This window comes from Oncorhynchus tshawytscha, linkage group LG07 (genome assembly GCF_018296145.1).
Source record: "Oncorhynchus tshawytscha isolate Ot180627B linkage group LG07, Otsh_v2.0, whole genome shotgun sequence".
NCBI lineage: Eukaryota > Metazoa > Chordata > Actinopteri > Salmoniformes > Salmonidae > Oncorhynchus > Oncorhynchus tshawytscha.
In genome coordinates this window covers 46785144-46805816 of record NC_056435.1, presented here as the reverse complement: position 1 = coordinate 46805816, position 20673 = coordinate 46785144, and the positions used below count along the sequence as shown (strand labels likewise).

The following is a 20673-nucleotide window of genomic DNA, read 5'->3' as shown; positions in this document are numbered from 1 at the left end:
TGCAGGTTTAAACGATGAGTATTCACCCAACCGTGTGGTTAAATATTTAGTTACTTATTCACATCTTTCTCTTTGTGTGTCAGGGATATTATGGGTAGCATTAGCTAGCTGACGTTAGCTTGCCGTAATTGATGCTGAGGCTAGCCAGGTAGCTAATATTCAACCTGCAAGATGTACGTACCATTGTTGTCTGTAAAGAAACAGCTGCAACAACGTCTCTGTCATCTCGCAACAAAAGATACAAAATAATGTTATCATATGCCAGTAGTGTTAATGGGGACACAGGCAATTTTGAATAAAATGCCCAAATTTGGCTACAGCTGCTCTATCCCAGACAGCTGTCAAATCAGCACCCAACTGCTCTCCTCATCTCATCTTAAGAGTCGTCGAGTGAGGAGTAATTACAATTGATCACTGAACAGGGCCTTCATGCTATTCTAGGTAATGGCATCGAAGCATGATTAGAGCCTGTTTGATGAGAATGTTAATACAATATCTCACAATATTTGTAACTTTGTAGCTAAATTGACTTCATATGCTGTTGTTATTTTGCCTTTTTCTTCTTTCCAGGTATTGGACTCATCATGGGCTCAAAAAGGAGAAGGGCTAGGTTCCCCTCTAGTAGTGTCAGTGGGAGGGACTTTGGGGATGGACAGCCGTCATCCTCAGCATCTTCAGTACGGCGGAAAAGGAGAAGAACCTCTAACATTCCCACTGTTGATCCAGTAAGTTCAGTTAAAAGCCTTTTTTTGTGTAGAAACATTGCTTTCCAATACAAATATAGTACTCAACTTCTGTGGTTATGCCTTCGGTTCATGTCTTAACCCAAATTGAATTATTGAATTTTGACTCTAAATCAGCAGGCACAAGTCAAACCGTTGTGTAGTTTTTGTATAAGTGTTCATAAACATGGTTGCCTGTATTGTTTTGTGTTCATCTACTATGTTTTGACTCCAGATTGCAGTATGCCATGAACTGTACAACACTATCAGAGTTTATAAGGATGACCAAGGAAGGATGTTATGTGAGCTGTTCATAAGAGCACCCAAGAGACGGGACAGAGGATGGTTAATATAGAATGGTTACCAAAGAAATCTCCATTACTAAGAACATAAGCCTCATTAAATTCACTTATCTATTGTGTTTTCCTTGAAGGAATCAACCGGATTACTGCCACATGATGAAGATCCAGCAGAAGCTGAAGATGGAGGAGTACGTGATGTGGACCAGATAACGTCTGACTTTCAGCTCTTATTCAACAATGCAAAGGCATACTACAAGGTAATATATCCCTGCCTATAATAACAAACACATTCACTTACTGGACTCTTTAGGGGAGAGAAGTAATGTTTACAAGGCAATGTTTTGTATGAAGGAGTTTTCCTAATAAATGCCCTGTCTAGGGCTTAAACCTGGAATTGACCAAATGAAAGGGAGTGTGTTACATGTCTGTAGCCAGACTCTCCAGAGTGCAGAGCAGCCTATAAGCTGTGGGACCTCTACCTGCGCACCAATAATGAGTTTGTCCAGCGGGGGGATTATGATGACGATGATGAGGACGGGGACGATGCACAAGATAATCCTGGAGAGTCGCATGAGGTAACACCAGCACTTCCGATGTCACACATGCATTACATGTAAACCGCCTCAAAACATAGCACAACATGGCTAATAAATCTGGTTACTGTTGAATTGTACTGTGTGTGTCTTTTAATGACAGAATGCACACAGTTGCCTGAAGGAGGTCCTTGAGCAGCTGTTGGATGCGGTGGTGAAATTCTCAGAGCCCTCGGGGCATTTAGTCAGTGATCTGTTCCAGAAACTACCAGTGGTAAGATAACCATTCTCTCCAATCCTATGGTATGGCATTGGTTGAAGCACAATGTTAAATCTCCCTACCATCCTATCTAAGCCAATATCTATTATTCCTCTGAAGAGTATGAATTGGGCTGTTTGAGAAGATTTGAATCCTAAGCAACCTGCATACACATTGTTTGAAGTCCAATAGTCACGATACCAACATTTTACTAACGATATGATACCAGGCCAAGTATCACGATACTGAGTAGCATTGCGAGAGAAAATTAAGAAAAATTCAGTGGTCTAGCATCCTGTTCGCCCCGTCCCACCGACACCTGTTCCCGTTTTCTAAATGTTATGCTCATGTACTTCACAAAAAACTTGTCACTGATATTCATACTTCTCCTCAATACAACACATTCAATTTAACTTCACACCGTTCACTGTATAATAGAATACTGAATAGAATGTCTACTTTGCTCATATTTGCAAAGGCCTACCTGTGATTTGGCTGGAGCAATGGGGGGAAGGAATATACATGCATAATGATCTGCATGTCATTGTGGCAGTCGGGGAAACTGCGTGAAACATTCTTTACTCTTCAGTTAAGACACACACTCCACCTCCCTTCTTCTCTCACACACGCTCTCTGTCTCCCTTTGTCTCATAAACACATGTAACCGATGTGAAATGGTTAGCGGTGGTGCGCGCTAATAGCGTTTCAATCGGTGACGTCACTCGCTCTGAGACCTTGAAGTATTTGTTCCCCTTGCTCTGCGGCTTTTGTGGCGCGATGGGTAATGATGCTTCGTGTTGGCGTGATGGGTAACGATGCTTCAGTTGTTGATGTGTGCAGAGGGTCTCTGGTTCGAGCCCAGGTAGGGGTGAGGAGAGGGACAGAAGCTATACTGTTACACACACACACACACCACTCTCTCTCCCACAAACACATACACACTGCTCCAAACTTTAAAAATGTTAGGCACCAAACAGAATGTAAGAAGCACCAGAAAGAGATTGATTTTTAATAGTTTAGGCTTACATTAGGCCTATATGAATCTTACCTTTTAAAGCACATCTCATGAGTAGCAGACCCTTTTCCTTTCTTCCTGTGCCAATCAAATTAGCCAATACCTACTGTCAAGTTACCAGGTTGTTGGCTAGTTTTTAACGTGACTGAGCGACGTGGTTTGTTATCAAATTAGTTTAAAACGGCCCTCGACATGGTTTGTGAAATGATTTCAAATGTGTGCGAAATCGTGCAGGAAGAAAAAAAGGCAGCTTTGCTGATATACGTCCTATTTGTTTAACCGTTTGAGCTCGAGACAAGATGTTTTCTTTGCTGTAAAGCTGCAAGCATACCTGTTGCGACTCTGTTTCTCCTCTCTGGCATTGATGCGTGACAGCGAACTTGCAAAGCCTACTCAGACTGCCCTGTGCTCTTAAACCAAGGAGGAAATTAAACAATGTATCAACTTTGCTCCGCTCCAATGTATCAAATGTACAAAATGTAACCGAAGACTGCTCAGGTTCGGCATCCCTGCTCATCCCTTATGGAGGAATAGATGAGGAAGGAGAGAAGCAGGTGAGTGATGGCTGGAAGGGGATGCGATTGGCGGATTACAGCTGCCACCCGTGATGTGTGCATGAAAGTGAAGTGGACATTATTGGACCAGTACAAACAAGAGATTAGTTGCTGTTGCTTACATTGTTTTACTGACTTCATAAACATTGTCATAAGAGGCTCCAGCTAGTTCTTGGATATCAGTAGGGACAAAACATTTGGTAGTAGCATATGAAATGGTACTACAGTATTCTCAAATTCGGCGGGGGATTCAAAAGTCCGCCCTCCAGATCACAAGGCATTATTATGAAATATTAGAGTATGGGCATGCCATTTTGATTCCCAGTTACATTGTTTTTCTATTTTGTGCTAAATAGAAATTATGTGTAGAAACAGTTTTGATTGTTGATTTTCTTTTTTTTTCTTTTTTCCCCCTCCGCAATACCCAGACTATTATGCCATAGTAAAGGACCCAATAGATCTGAAAATCATTTCCCAGAAGATACAGGTATTCTACCCAACCATCTGACTGAATATAGTGTAAGTGGTATGCAATAAATCACTGGTCATTTTTTTCTCAGATGAGCCTCTACAGAAGTGTTAGCGCCATGGCAAAAGACATAGATCTCCTGGCCAAGAATGCCAAAACGTACAATGAGCCTGGGTCACAGGTTTTTACGGTATGCTGTACTACAACTGAGAATTAAGTCAGAATTATGATGTCAGTTTTGTTTGTTATAATGCTTTCTTTCTTATTTATTTAAGGATGCCAACACCATCGGAAATTGTTTTTCACAGAGAAAGACAGAAATTGAGCATGCTGAGCCCATCAAATCCAGCATTCGCATCAAGTAAGCAATACCATAAACAGAACAGAAAGTATAATTTAAGAGCAAACAACATGCAATATTTACAAGGATTTTCCATGAATTAAACGTGTGTGTGTGTGTCAGGAACAGAAGGTCAACCCAGGGAGACCAGCTATTACCATGGTTCTTCAGTATGAGAGTGATGACGATGGCATTCTGGCTGGTACGTCTCATTGGTCTGTTAGCTGTTTTGGCTCTGCATTATCAACCTGGTAAAAAATAAGGAACATATAAGAACAGAAGGGACATTGCAGTGCTAAGTATACTAATATATGAGGGTTTGTCAGAAGACTTCTGACTTCATCTGTCTGATTCGATTGTCTCTCATTGCCCAGGGTCTGTCCACTATGACGAGGGGGAGTCGGAGGCAGAGAGCATCCACCACAGCATGGACATGAGTACCCCCATCTTCCAGCTGTACGAGGCTGTGCGGGGCGGAAGGAACAGCCAGGGACATCTTATCTCCGAGCTTTTCCTCCAGCTGCCCTCCAGGAATGACTACCCAGACTACTACCAGCAGATCAGCCAGCCCATCTCCCTGCAACAGATTAGGTAGGCCAAACAGTGGAAGGACAGTATCTCTGCTCAATAAATGGCAGATTTGAAAAGTTGTTCCACAAAAAAGGGTTATTTGAAACAAATTCATGCAAGTGTGATTTATGTCATCTGGGCTCCAAGATGGTCCATTTAATAGTCTCTGTCGAGATTTATTCAGGCCTAATCATTTTCCTAAATCAGCTGCTGTATGTTTTGCTGTGGTGTAACATGGCATGAGCTGTACAGTGTATTTCTATCCCATCCCTTCCCAAATATGAGAACCCTTAATTCCCCACACACAGGAACAAAATGAAGAACAACGAGTATGAGAGTGTTGAGCAGCTAGACGCAGACCTCACTCTGATTTTTGAGAACGCCAAGCGCTGCAATATGCCTCACTCCTCCATCTATAAGCACGTGCTGAAACTCAACCGCATTCAGCAGGTCAGTGGGTGCAAGAGCTGCCAATGCTGAAACTCAAGTTCAAACCCAAGCTCTGCTGTAGTTGTGTATCCATATCTGTATGACTGTAAAGTATCCTATGCTAATTATTGTGTGTAACATTACTGAAGTATTTAATTTACAATGAGATGATACTGCTGCTTAGGTAAGCTGGTCTCTGTGGTGTTAAGCATTGATTAGGTCTGCCTCACTGTCCTCTGTGCCAGTAGTGTCTTGGGCAGTCTTCTCTATGTTCTGAACTCAGTTGCAATCAATTGTTTTGTGGATAGTTGTGTGTTCTACTTATAAATAGACTGAAGATGAAATATTGGAGCTGCCGAACCATGATGGCTTGTAGGTTTGGGAGGGCACTACTTTTGTGCAAGTGAGGGCACTAATTTTGTGCAGTTCGTCAAATTTCTGCCCTACTGAAGCTGCCCCGGTAACTGTTAGTGCTGTTATTGTGAAGTGGAAACGTCTAGGAGCAACAACTGCTCAACTGTGAAGTGGTAGGCCACACAAGCTCACAGAACGGGACTGCCGAATGCTGAAGCACGCAGCGCGTAAAAATGGTCTGTTCTCGGTTGCAACACTCACTATCGAGTTCCGAATTGCCTCTGGAAGCAATGTCAGCACAAGAACTGTTAGTCGGGAGCTTCACTAAATGGTTTTCCATGGTCGAGCAGCCGCACACAAGCCTAAGATCACCATGCGCAATGCCAAGCGTCGGCTGCAGTGGTGTAAAGCTTGCCGCCATTGGACTCTGGAGTGATACATCGCGCTTCACCATCTGGCAGTACGGCGGACAAATCTGGGTTTGGCAGATGCCAAGAAAACGCTACCTGCCCAAATGCATAGTGCCAAGTGTAATGTTTGGATGAAGAATAATGGTCTGGAGTTGTTTTTCATGGTTCGGGCTAGGCCCCTTAGTTCCAGTGAAGGGATATCTTAACACTACAGCATACAATGAAATTCTAGACGATTCTGTGCGTTTGACTTTGTGGCAACAGTTTGGGGAAGGCCCTTTCCTGTTTCAGCTTGACAGTGGCTCCGTGCACAAAGCGAGGTCAATACAGAAATGACCTAAGTATGTTGCTGACGATCCAATTTGTCTTAAATAATTCAGATCCAGTATATGGATGTCATTCTAGTCTAGTCGTTTCACATTATCACTTTATCCCCAAATTGCTAATACACACACACCCTCTGTAAATCCAGGGAAGAGTGGCATTATCCCGAAGAAGTCCAAGTTCCTGACCCCCCTGCAGCAGAAGCTGAACGAGCTGTACAAGGCGGTGAAGAACTTCACAGACAAGCGTGGCCGCCGCCTCAGCACCATCTTCCTGCGGCTGCCGTCGCCCGCCGAGCTGCCCAACTACTACATCGCCAGCAAGAGGCCTGTGGACATGGAAAAGGTCAAGAGCCACATGCTGACCAACAAGTACCAGGATGTAGACGCGCTGGTGGAGGACCTGGTGCTGATGTTCAACAACACCTGCACCTACAATGAGTCCGAGTCTTTGATCTACCGTGACGCCCTGGTGCTGCACCGTGTGCTGCTGGAGACCCGCCGGGACCTGGAGGGGGGTGAGGACGCCCATGTGCCCGACGTGGCCAGCCTCATCCAGGAGCTCATCCACAGCCTCTTTGTCTCCGTGCTGGGCCATCAGGACGATGAGGGTCGTTGCTACAGCGACAAGGCTGGCGGAGATACCTGCTACTGACCCCAGCAGCCCCGACAGACAGCCGCTCAACTTTGAGATCATCAGGACTAATGTAGACCAGGGACGCTACAAGAGACTGGACTTGTTCCAGGATCGCATGTTTGAGTTGCTAGAGAAGGTGCATGCACAGGTGGGGCACAATTAGGGAACAGTGTTTGCCATGTTCTCTTATTTTCTCTCTCTCTCTGCGATCTTTGGGTAATATCAACCATAGGTCTGATTTCTGTGCATTTAAGTCCTAGGAAATTACCCTGGAATATGATCAAAGTATTTGTGATGTCACTCCAGGACGGACTCTGAGATCTTTGAGGATGCGGTAGAGCTGCAGCAGTTTTTTATCCGGGTCCGAGATGAGCTGTGTAAGAATGGCGAAATCCTACTCACCCCCGCCCTCAGCTACACCTCCAAACACCTGTCCAACGACGTGGAGAAGCAGAAGAAGGAGAAACTACCCAAGGAGATAAAGGAGGACAAGCTCAAGAGGGAGGAGGAGAAAAAAGGTTTGCACTCACTGACACGCTGAACCTAGCAACTTGTAGCAGGGCAGATAGATATACCTATTCTACCAATCAAAGCAGTGTCAACAATAATTACCCAGTGGCACCAGTTACAGGGCTTATAGTAATCATGACATTTTTTTACTGATTAACCAAGTTGAGTTGTGAACCCACAAAAGCTGAGAAGAGTGAGGACCCTGCCGGAGGGGCATGGCAGTCTGGTCTCCAGGGTACCTCCAGCCAGGACTGTAGCTTCAAGGACAGCATGTACCATGTGGGAGACTATGTGTACGTGGAGCCTGCTGAGCCCAACCTGCAGCCACACATCGTCTGCATTGAGTGCCTGTGGCAGGAGGTTAGTGCCTTTGCACATCCACAACTGAAAAACATTAGTTGCCCGGTTCAAACAAGGTGCTTGAGGTGCTTAAAGTTCACAGGAGGTTGGTGGCACCTTAATTGGGGAGGACGGGCTCGTGATAATGGCTGGAACGGAATCAGTGGAGTGGTATCAAATGCATCAAAACACAAGCCATTCCATTAACTCCGTTCCAGACATTATCATCAGCCGTCCTCCCCTCAGCAGCCTCCACTGTTAAAGTTCTTGAATTTGGCACTCTGAAATTCAAGAACTGGAATACCTTGAGTATCTGACATTTTCTCAAGTTGAAAAGTACTTGAATTAAAATGAGAGGAGAACAGAAAATTATCAAATATGTTAATATGAAAAATACTAGAGAAATGTATTGATTTTGCAACTTAATTTTCACGCAGATTGGCGAGTTTCATTTTCTCACGTGTTTCGTGCTCTGGTTGCCAGGCGAGCTCGTTCATTCCACCCACACTGCCACTAAGCCAGGCAGGTCCATTACTGACTGATTAGGCGCCACCAAACGCCACATCAATAGCTAAAATGCCGGGCTGTATGCTCTTTATGTTCGACTGCTCCCCCGGTAGCTAGGTAGCTCAAGGGCTCTGGCTATTAGCCAGGTATACTTCCGGTCAACAGTTTTAGAACATCTACTCATTCCAAGGGTGTGCAAAGCTGTCATCAAGGCAAAGGGTGGCTATTTGAAGAATCTCAAATATAAAATATATTTGATTTAACACGTTTTTGGTTACTTCATGATTACATATGTGTTATTTCATAGTTTTGATGTCTTCACTTTCATTCGACAATGTGGAAAAGAGTAAAAATAAAGAAACCCTTAAATGAGTAGGTGTTCTAAAACTTTTGACCGGTAGTGTAGCTAGCAAAAACTAGCTGGCTAGAAGGATGACGTTAGAGGCTAACATTGAACAGAGCCTGACCTCAGCAGGAGCAGTTGACTGAAATTAAGCTCCCGAGTGGTGCAGTGGTCTACGGCACTGCATCTCAGTGCTAGAGGCGTCACTACAGACCCTGGTTCGATTCCAGGCTGTATCACATCCGGACGTGATTGGAAGTCCCATAGGGCGGCGCACAATTGGCCCAGCATCGTCCTGGTTTGGCCGGGGTAGGCCGTCACTCTAAATAAGAATTTGTTCTTAACTGACTTGCCTAGTTAAATTAATAAAAAGCCTAGCTATAATCAAAAGATGGGCTACTATAAGTTCTCATAACAAAATACCTTTTCTTTACAGAGAGTAGTGAGACAGGCTGCAATGAAGGAAGCAAAGGAGATGCACAGAGAGAGGAAGCTTTGAAGCAAGCAGGGAGAGAGGTTAGTAGTACAGTGGTTCCCAAACTTGGGGTCCGGGACCCATGTTGGGTCTCCTAAAATGTAAATAGAGTCCCCTGAGAGAGTCTTTAATCTTATCAAACACATTAATAACCTGTTTCTCTTTAAATGGGTATAGAATACAACATTTTAGAGTCAACTAAGGGCCTTTTACACTGTCAGAATTCACTTTCATGTCATTATGTGTTGGGACAGCCTGTGGGACCAACAATTTTGCAAAATATAAAGACAATTTAAGTATAAAGACAATTTAATATTATTATGTACACTGAACAAAAATATAAATGCAACATGCAACCATTTCAAAGATTTTACTGAGTTACAGTTCATATAAGGAAATAAGTCAACATCATCAGTACTGACTTACCACTCTTATGTAGTAAATAAGTAGTAAAACACATATTATTGAGTAGAACTGTTAAGGTAGTGATGAATAAATAGTACGTTTGTTTTTATGAGGTTGTGGCGATAAACTGCCATCTGTTGGTGACTAGAAACAATTGCATAATAGGAAATAGTACAAATTGATGGTCCTTGAAAATAAAAATAGTGCTTGAGAAAGTACTAGAAAGTCCTTAAATTTCACTTACCACTGTTTGTACAAACCCTGTAGTAGTGATGCTGCATTATTTTTGCATTTTGTTGTGGAAATGGTCTGACATTCAATCATTTATTTTGCTGTATATGTGTTCACTTTGACTGCTTCAAAATCACACACACATGAAGAATCAATTGGTCTGTCCTTTTTTATAGTATTGCTCTGTGTTCTTCCCTTCGCATTCCAGGTGCGAAGTGGCTGTATGGCTGCTGGTTCTACAGGCCAAATTAAACATTCCATCTTGCTACACGCAAGTTCCTGGAGAAGGAAGTCTTCAAGAGCGATTACTTCAACAAGATTCCCGTCAGCATGATACTGGGAAGAGGTGTTGTCATGTTTGTCAAGGTACTAAGCTATTTTCTATTTCCATGTTTCAGCTCTTTGTAATATGGTTGAAGCATGACACGTTTTGAGTGAATCATTGCATGATGTTATTGACCTTGGCTTTTGTTTTGTGACTGATTCCAGGACTACTTTAAGCTTCACCCAGAGGGCTTCAGGGCAGATGATGTGTATGTCTGTGAGTCTCGCTACTCAGCCAAGACCAAGAAGATCAAGATGTGGATCATGCCCCTGAGCTCCGTTAGGTTTGTCCCTCGGGACATACTGTTGCCTGTAATCCGTGTTGCATCCATGTTCTCCCCTAAGCAAGATGAAGAGAAGCCTGCAGAGATACAAGAAGAGGGCAAAGCCGTGGACACTATTGTGGATAAGGTGAGTGGTTGGAAATCATGGCCAATATGACTTTGATTAAATGTGATCCAACAGAGTGCAACCAAAGACAACCTGACTGCGTGTGTATGTGTAGGAGAGGGAGGATGTAACCCTGGACATGACCAATAGGGAGCCAGGCTGCCAGTACTATGAGCAGCTCTACTACAACGACACCTGGCTAAAAGTGGGAGACTGCGTCTATATTCGCTCACATGGACTAGTCTAGCACTGAGTGGGCAGGTAGAGTAAATACAACTCTACAGACACATTTCTCAGAATTTGATATTTCTTGAAATATAATAATTATTTATTTAGTGTATTTAAAATAAAGTAGGTTTTATTTTTGTTTAACAGGATTGAGAAAAAGTGGATGCGGGACGAAGCGGCCTACTTCTTTGGGCCCATCTTCATCCACGCAGAGGAGACGGAACATGAGGCCACCAGGATGTTCTACAAGAAGGAAGTGTTCCTTAGCAACATGGAGGAGACTTGCCCCATGACCTGTAACATAGGTATTTTCTCTGCCCTTACATTGTGTCCACTTTTTTATAATGTTGATGCTATGTTATTTTCAAATGTTGATAAGAGAACATTGAAGTTTAAGTGCATGGGTTGATTGTATTTCACCGAACATGTGCCATGCTTATATCCCTCTCTCTGTTCACTTGTTCCACAGGGAAGTATGCAGTGTCCTCCTTCAAGGAGTACCTTTCGTGCTGACCCACTGAGGTGCCTGAGGAGGGCGTTCTGCTGTGTGAGAGTCGCTACATCGAGAGTGACAAACAGATGAAGAAGTTCAAGGGCCTGAAGCGCTTCACCCTCTCTGGGAAGGTGGTGGAGCCCGAAATCTATTACTTCAGGTGAGTGGTTTGACCTTCACATGCCTCAAGATACTGTGCATAATCAGCAAACGTAAGAAAAACATTCCACAACGCAATAAAGCAGTATTGAGTGACCCTGGATGGGTGAGTTATGAGTCAGTCACAAACACTCCTTTTAGTTAAGGTAGAACAGAACTCAACATCCAGGTGTAACTGCACCCAGTCTACCCCACGTGTCTCGTACAGGAAGCTGATCGTGCCCCAGAAGCAGCCATCCCCTCTGCTGGACAGGAAGATTGCGGTGCTGGAGGCCAAGTTTGCCGACATTACTGACGAAGAGTTGGAGGACCTGGGGGAGGATGATGGGGAGCTGGGAGACACCTCCATACCCCAGCTCCAGAGCGCCATGGCAGGCAGTGACATGGACATGCCTTACACCCCTCCACAGGTCAGAGTACCAACATACACTAGGCAAATGTGTGGTTATGTTGTGAAGGAAAAGCTCTTTTACAGTTCAAAAGTTCTTGGTAAGATCGTCGACCCCAATGGCCTCCAGAGTGGCGCAGTGGTCTAAGGCACCGCATCGCAGTGTTAACTGTGCCACTACAGATTCTGGGTTCGAGTCCAGGCTCTGTCGCAGCCGGCCGTGACCGGGAGACCCATGGGGTGGTTGCACAATTGGCCCAGCTTCATCCGGGTTAGAGGAGGGTTCGGCCGGAAGGGATGTCCTTGTCCCATTGCGCACTAGCGACTCCTGTGGCCGTGGTCGTTGACACGGTCACCAGGTGTTCTGTGATTCATCCGACACATTGGTGTGGATGGCTTCCGGGTTAAACAGGCATTGTGTCAAAAAGCAGTGCAGCTTGGTTGGGTTGTGTTTCGGAGGACGCACAGCTCTCGACCTTTGCCTCTCCCGAGTCCGTACGGCTGTTGCAGCGATGAGACAAGACTGTAACTACCAATTGGATACCACAAAATTGCGGAGAAAATGGGCTAAATAAAATGTTACAAAATATATATATAAATAAAAAGATCGTCGACCCTGATTTAGACATGTCAACTGAATCGCATGCATCATGATCGAAACTAAACGTGTCTCAAATGATTTGCTCAGGGTAAACGTGTCTCAAATGATTTGCTCAGGGTAAGATTGAAGAAAAAGCCCTCTTAGCCATCCAGTTGGAGGTGTGTATAGCAATGACATTTGTCCAGAGATGACATGACACACTCTCCCTTACTTGACTGCAGTCCACGCCCAAGTCCGTAAAGGGGATGTCCAAGAAGGAGGGCTCCAGAGGAAGATAAACATGAGTGGCTACATCCTGTTCAGCAGTGAGATGCGAGCGGTCATCAAGGCCCAGCACCCAGACTTCTCCTTCGGGGAACTCAGCCGTCTGGTGGGCACCGAGTGGAGGAACCTGGAGTCTCCCAAGAAAGCTGAGTATGAGTAAGAGATCTTACAAGTGTACCTAGAAGGGACTTTTTCAGGTTTCTAAAAATGACCGGTCATTTTTTCAATCCCACTTGCAGAAATGTCTCTGCCAATTACGTTCCTAAAAGTTGTAATAGTATGTGTGTTTGCAGAGCGAGCAGCGAAAGTGGCCGAGCAGCAGAAGCGGGAGAGGGTGGCCCAGCAGCTGGCTTTCCCTAGAGCAGGTACTGATGGGGGTGGTGCCCTAGAGCAGGAACTGGTGGGAGTGCTGATGGGGGTGGTGCCCTAGAGCAGGAACTGGTAGGAGTGCTGATGGGGGTGGTGCCCTAGAGCAGGAACTGGTAGGAGTGCTGATGGGGGTGGTGCCCTAGAGCAGGAACTGGTAGGAGTGCTGATGGGGGTGGTGCCCTAGAGCAGGTACTGGTAGGAGTGCTGATGGGGGTGGTGCCTCTCCCAACCCCCATGGGGATGATTTATCACAGCATAACACCTGTGTCAGGTAGGCGCTCACTGAGGGGGATGAACCCCCCTGGGGATACTTGGAGCTGCAATGAGAAGCTGAACTGCTAGAATGATGATCCCTTTTTAATTTCCTCATCACTCCACCCTTGGCTACTCTTTTATTGCAGTACTGTGCTATCCCCTCTTTTCAATTATACACTTCTTCAACATTTATTAAGAAGCTTACCAATTTCACTGGATCTTTCTGCAATCAGTCTGATTCAAGTAGTGCTTGTAATTTATGAGTTAATTGCATGTGTATGAATGTCTGATTATGGAATATCAAATATCCTAACTCTAGATTGATGTTTAGTCATTTAGCTAGTGCATGACCACTGCCAGATAGTTGTAGTTGCATGTACCACTGATTAGGGTTGCACATTTTGGGAAATATTCTGAGAATTAACGGAAATGTATGCAAATGAATATTAATACCATTTAGATCTAGATGTTTTAAACTTTGAATATATTTACCTTATCCTATGGAGACAGAAACAAAAACCTTTTACCTTATCATAAGTAGACAAGGCCTATGGTCTCATCACTACTGTGTCTCGCCACTTTGGCCTGGACACATACCACCCAGACCCTCCCCTATAGGTTTAGGTTTTGCGTCCGGAGTCCGCACCTTTAGGGGGGGTACTGTCACGTTCTGACCTTAGTTCTTTTATTTATGTCTTTGTTTTAGTATGGTCAGGGCGTGAGTTGGGTGGGTTGTCTATGTTCGTTTTTCTATGTTGTGTTTTGAGTTTGGCCTGGTATGGTATGGTATGGTTCTCAATCAGAGGCAGGTGTCGTTAGTTGTCTCTGATTGAGATTCATACTTAGGTAGCCTTTTCCCACTTGTGTTTCGTGGGTGTTTATTTTCTGTCTAGTGTGTTTTGTCACCTTACAGAACTGTTTTGGTTTAGTTTCTTTCTCTTTGTTATTTTGTTTAGTGTTCTGAGTTTAAGTAAATATCATCATGAACACATACCACGCTGTGCTTTGGTCCTCACCTCATTCCAACGACGATCGTTACAATTCTGCATCTTTGTTGCATTCTTCACATATGATTTGGCACAGTATTTGCAAATGTTCACAGCTTTTCCTTCTACATTAGCTGCAGTGAAATGTCTCCACAATGTCTCCTATAAAGATTAGGGGGAAAAATAGTTAAGCAGTTTGATTGATTAAACAAATCCTTTGTAAGATAATTGTTTTAAAATGAATTATGTATGGGCGGGTGAATTAACACTCAGTTAGCAGCCTCAAGCAAGCAAAAACTGATTTGCAGAAATTGTTAACAAGTTAGAAATTATTTAAACACACTTTGCGGTAGGCTACTATTTACTAGTTAACAAAAAATCATGTATGTCATATAAAATATCTTCACCCCACCCAGTATTGTAATCAAAACTTACCAGAAAGCATGTAGTCCTTGGCTCAGACAGTGTAGTAGTGTGGGCTAAATAGCATCTCATTAGTGTGCAAGATCTTGAGAATCAGCTGTACATGTGATGGAAGAGTGCACTGTGCATGCAGAGGGTTCCAATTCCATTGAATTAGGGATAGTGGAACCAAAATATCCCACAAGGCCCGAGAATTGCCATATGTGTATCCCACAAAAAAAGGTTCCTGTTATAAGCTAAAATAAAATATGAATTTAAGCAAAATTCCCCAAATTCCAGGGCATAACTTTACCGGAAGGTTTCTGACCCTTTGCAACCCTACCACTGATGCACATATCTGTTGTGTTGCGATACCCTCCTCCTCCTCCCCAAAGGCATGATGGGTACATGCTGCTGCAGGGCCCAGTTGACGGCATGTTTAGTATGACTGACATGATGTTGCCTTTCTTGCTCCATCATCACCTGATGCCAGGTATCTCCAGGTTCCTTGGCATGCCATACCTGGGTAAGAGCACTTTCACAGCCTCCCTCCCTGCCATGCCCCTGCAGTTGCTTTCTGTCTGCCACTCTAACTCACTAGAGGGGCTACCTGTAACATAAGCTGAGGTCCTGTAGTGACTAACCAGTCAACAGCCGTTCACACAGCCTGATGCTCAGTCGCTGAGGGATTCATCAACAGGGTAATGCATTGCTAAATTATATTGTAATACTGGAAATACAATGTTTATGGAAACACAGTTCTCTGAAGTACCTGAACCCTATAGGTTTAGGTTTTGCGTCCGGAGTCCGCACCTTTAGGGGGGGTACTGTCACGTTCTGACCTTAGTTCTTTTATTTATGTCTTTGTTTTAGTATGGTCAGGGCGTGAGTTGGGTGGGTTGTCTATGTTCGTTTTTCTATGTTGTGTTTTGAGTTTGGCCTGGTATGGTATGGTTCAATGTAGATAGATTCAATGTAGATTGTTGCTGATTGGTCTTTCTCTATATTAAATGGGCAGTAGTAAAGTCAGTATTTGACAACACAATCCAAGATGGCCAGCTGGAGAAGCATCCAGCTGCAGATTGTGCGTGCTGATGCTGCATGGTCTGTGAAGCTCATGCGTCTCAGATGGTATGTGCGTTCACAACATGTAGACGTTTTTTGGTCTTGTGTATAGCGTGAGCCAGTAGCTTTGTTCCAGGGCGTCATTGTGCTACGCGCATACTTTTGTATATACAGTCGTGGCCAAAAGTTTTGAGAATGACACAAATATTAATTTTTACAAAGTCTGCTGCCTCAGTTTGTATGATGGTAATTTGCATATTCTTCAGAATCTTATGAAGAGTGATCAGATGAATTGCAATTCATTGCAAAGTTCCTCTTTGCCATGCAAATGAACTGAATCCCCAAAAAAACATTTCCACTGCATTTCAGCCCTGCCACAAAAGGACCAGCTGACATCATGTCAGTGATTCTCTCGTTAACACAGATGTGAGTGTTGACGAGGACAAGGCTGGAGATCACTCTGTCATGCTGATTAGGTTCGAATAACAAACTGGAAGCTTCAAAAGGAGGGTGGTGCTTGGAATCCTTGTTCTTCCTATGTCAATCATGGTTATCTGCAAGGAAACATGTGCCATCATCATTGCTTTGCACAAAAAGGGCTTCACAGGCAAGGATATTGCTGCCAGTAAGATTGCACCTAAATCAACCATTTATCGGATCATCAAGAACTTCAAGGAGAGCGGTTCAATTGTTGTGAAGAAGGCTTCAGGGCACCCAAGAAGGCTTCAGGGCGCCCAAGAAATTGGGCATCCGGAAAAAAGCTTGTCCGGAGAAGACAAGGTGAGCGCTACCATCAGTCCTGTGTCATGCCAACAGTAAAGCATCCTGAGACCATTCATGTGTGGGGTTGCTTCTCAGCCAAGGGAGTGGGCTCACTCCCAATTTTGCCAAAACACAGGAATGAATAAAGAATGGTACCAACACATCCTCCGAGAGCAACTTCTCCCAACCATCCAGGAACAGTTTGGTGACGAACAATGCCTTTTCCAGCATGATGGAGAACCTTACTATAAGGCAAAAGTGATAACTAAGTGGCTCGGGGAACAAAACATTGATATTTTGGGTCCATGGCCAGGAAACTCCCCTAGACCTTAATCCCATTGAGAACTTGTGGTCAATCCTCAAGAGGCGGGTGGACAAACAAAAACTCACAAATTCTGACAAACTCCAAGCATTGATTATGCAAGAATGGGCTGCCATCAGTCAGGATGTGGCCCAAAAGTTAATTGACAGCATGCCAGGGTGGATTGCAGAGGTCTTGAAAAAGAAGGGTCAACACTGCAAATATTGACTCTTTGCATCAACTTCATGTAATTATCAATAAAAGCCTTTGACACTTATGACATGCTTGTAATTATACTTCAGTATTCCATAGTAACATCTGACAAAAATATCTAAAGACACTGAGGCAGCAGACTTTGAAATTAATATTTGTGTCATTCTCAAAACTTTTGGCCACAACTGTATCGTGTATGTGGACATCCCTTCAAATTAGTGGATTCGGCTATTTCGGCCACACCTGTTGCTGACAGGTGTATAAAATCGAGCACACAGCCATGCAATTGTCAAAGACAAACATTGGCAGTGGAATGGCCTTACTGAAGAGCTCAGTGACTTTCAACGTGGCACCGTCATAGGATGCCACCTTTCCAACAAGTCAGTTCATCACATTTCTGCCCTGCTAAAGCTGCCCCGGTCAACTGTAAGTGCTGTTATTGTGAAGTGGAAACATCTAGGAGCAACATTGGCTCAGCCGCGAAGTGGTAGGCCACACAAGCTCACAGAACGGGACTGCAGCCTAAGTTCACCATGCGCAATGCCAAGCGTTGGCAGGAGTGATGTAAAGCTCGCCGCCATTGGACTCTGGAGCAGTGGAAACACATTCTCTGGAGTGATAAATCACGCCTCACCATCTGGCAGACGGATGCCAGGAGAACGCTAACTGCCTGAATGCATTGTGTCAACTGTAATGTTTGGTGGAGGAGGAATAATGTTTTTTCATGGTTCTGGCTAGGCCCCTTAGTTCCAGTGAAGGGAAATATTAACACGACAGCATACTAGACGATTCTGTGTTTCCAACTTTATGGGAACAGTTTGGGGAAGGCTCTTTCCTGTATCAGCATGGCCGTGCCCACGTGTACAAAGTGAGGTCCATACAGAAATGGTTTGTCGAGATCTGTGTGGCAGAACTTGACTGGCCTGCACAGATTCCTGACCTCAACCCCATCCAACACCTTTGGGATGACTTGGAACGCCGACTGCGAGCCAGACCTAATCGTCCAACATCAGTGCCCGACCTCACTATTGCTCTTGTGGCTGAATGGAAGCAAGTCCCCGCAGCAATGTTCCAACATTTAGTGGATAGCCTTCCCAGAAGAGTGGGGGCTGTTATAGCAGCAAAGGGAAAACCAACTCTATATTAATGCCCATGATTTTGGAATGAGGTGTCCAATTACTTTTGGTCGTGTAGTGTACCATTCGGTGCACTAGCTCTGGTCCACAGTCTTATGTTAACACTTGCTTTTGCAGCTAGCTATTACACATTAGCTAACTAGTATCTATTTTATAATTCTTAATGTATTTTCACCACCTGTGCTGTTGGTTGCAGTTACCCACAATCCTCTCTGGCACCATTCAACATCCAGTCTTAGCTCATATATCTCACAGCGTCTGTGGCTTAAGGTGTCTGTTGCAGCCAGACCCTATTGGACAGCTGTGTCTTGGTGCACTCTGACTGTTTATGTTAATACCTTCACTGCCGGTGTCAACACGGGTGCTCCTGGAGCCTACGGAATCCAGGTAATCTACACGTCTATACAATTGTATATTAGAAAAGCACAGACTGTAAATGCTTGTTATTTTATTACTCACATCTGTATTTGAGAATGAGTAAAGAGGCCTTTGACGCTGTTTTCTTTTTATGATTGATCCCGACAGCAGGCCCCACCACCCTACCCAAGACAGGGCCAGCCTGCCTTCCAGCAGCCCTCAACACCCTTATTTGTAGACCCTCACCCAAGCCTAGGCGCCTGCTCCACTCAGAGGCATACCTGAAGTACATTGAGGGACTTAATGCAGAGTCCTCCACCATCAGCAAGTGGGACCAAACTCTCTCAGGTGAACACTCATCACTGAAAGAAAGTGATTTACACCCCAACAAATCTACAAATCACTTTTACAATATTTCAGTGATTGATGTATCAGTAAATTACCTTCTTGAACAACAGAAAAAACATATACAGACAGTAGTATAATTTGTCCTCGTCTGCATAGTGTATCATGAATGTACAGTATGTGCTTTCTCTACCCTTGACCTTGTTCTGAACACCTCCAAAACAAAGGTCATATGGTTTGGTAAGAAGACTGCTCCTCTTCCAACAGGTGTTATTACTACCTCTGAGGGTTTAGAGCTTGAGGTAGTTATCGCATACAAGTACTTGGGAGTATGGCTAGATGGTGCACTGTCCTTCTCTCAGCACATATCAACACTGCAGGCTAAAGTTAAATATAGACTTGGTTTCCTCTATTGTAATTGCTCCTCTTTCACCCCACCATGCTAGATTATGGAGACGTAATTTATAGCTCGGCAGGTAAGGGTGCTCTCGAGCGGCGAGATGTTCTTTACCATTCAGCCATCAGATTTGCCACCAATGCTCCTTATAGGATACATCACTGCACTCTATACTCCTCTGTAAACTGGTCATCTCTGTATACCCGTCGCAAGGCCCACTGGTTGATGCTTATTTATAAAACCCTCTTAGGCCCCCCCCCCTCTCTGAGATATCTACTGCAGCCCTAATTCTCCACATACAACACCCATTCTGCCAGTCACATTCTGTTAAAGGTCCCCAAAGCACACACATCCCTGGGTCGTTCCTCTTTTCAGTTCGCTGCAGCTAGCGACTGGAACGAGCTGCAACAAGCACTCAAACTGGACAGTTTTATCTCAATCTCTTCATTCAAAGACTCAATCATGGACACACTTACTGAGTTGTGGCTGCTTTGTATAATGTATTGTTGTCTCTACTTTCTTGACCTTTGTGCTGTAGACTTTGCCCAATAATATTTGTACCATGTTGTGCTGCTACCATGTTGTGTTTCTACCATGCTGTGTTGTCATGTGATGCTGCCTTATGTTGTTGTCTTAGGTTTCTCTTTATGTAGTGTTGTCTCTCTTGTTGTGATTTGTGTTTTGTCCTATATTGTATTTATTAATCCCAGGCCCCTGTCCCCTTAGGCCTTTTGGTAGGCCATCATTGTAAATAAGTATTTGTTCTTAACTGACTTGCCTAGTTAAATAAAAATAAATGTACTATTTCCTAATAACCTTGTGTATGTATGTGTTGTGTATGTGGGAATGTTTCAGCAGCTCGAAAGAAAGATGTGCGACTGACCAAGGAGCAGGAGAGCCGGCTGCCGTCCCATTGGCTGAAGAGCAAGGGCGCCCATTCCACAATGGCAGACTCACTGCGGCGTCTGCAAGACCTGATGCTGCGTGACACACTGAACATCCGCCAGACGAACAACCAGTAGGATATCTGAGCCACTGCTCCCTACACTGTCAGACAGCAAATGGGTTTAGGCTCATTTGAAAATCTGTAAATGTTGTTTTGTTATGTTAAGTTAATGTGGGTATTCGTTTATAGAATGGTTAAATTAGCTTGCTTACTCTGTTCAAGCTGTTTTGTGTTTGCATTTGAATTGTTCTAACAAGTGCATTATTGTATTTAATGTTTCTGTAATGGATAAACGTTTTCATAAAAAAATGCAGAGAAGGGACTGCTAATTTAGTGTCTGTGTACTGCAATATGGAACATTCTAGTGGGCAGTGGGAATCCACTGAGTCTGGTGACTGCACCAGACAAGAAATGAGAAGGGGAACCAACATTTTTTTTTCTTTAAGTTGTTCTATTAGGCTGTTTTAACAAATTCTGATATTTTTTCTCTAATTGGTCTTTGAATCAATCAGATCAATGCTGAAAAGATCTGATGTGACTGGCCAAAATACCAATTAGTGAGAGA

At 44.0% G+C, this 20673-nt stretch overlaps 1 pseudogene; it reads left to right on the top strand.

Moving 5' to 3' along the window:
- The first annotated feature begins 570 nt into the window (after nt 1-570).
- On the top strand, nt 571-20414 carry LOC112255284 (annotated as a pseudogene).
- Nucleotides 20415-20673: the final 259 nt, after the last annotated feature.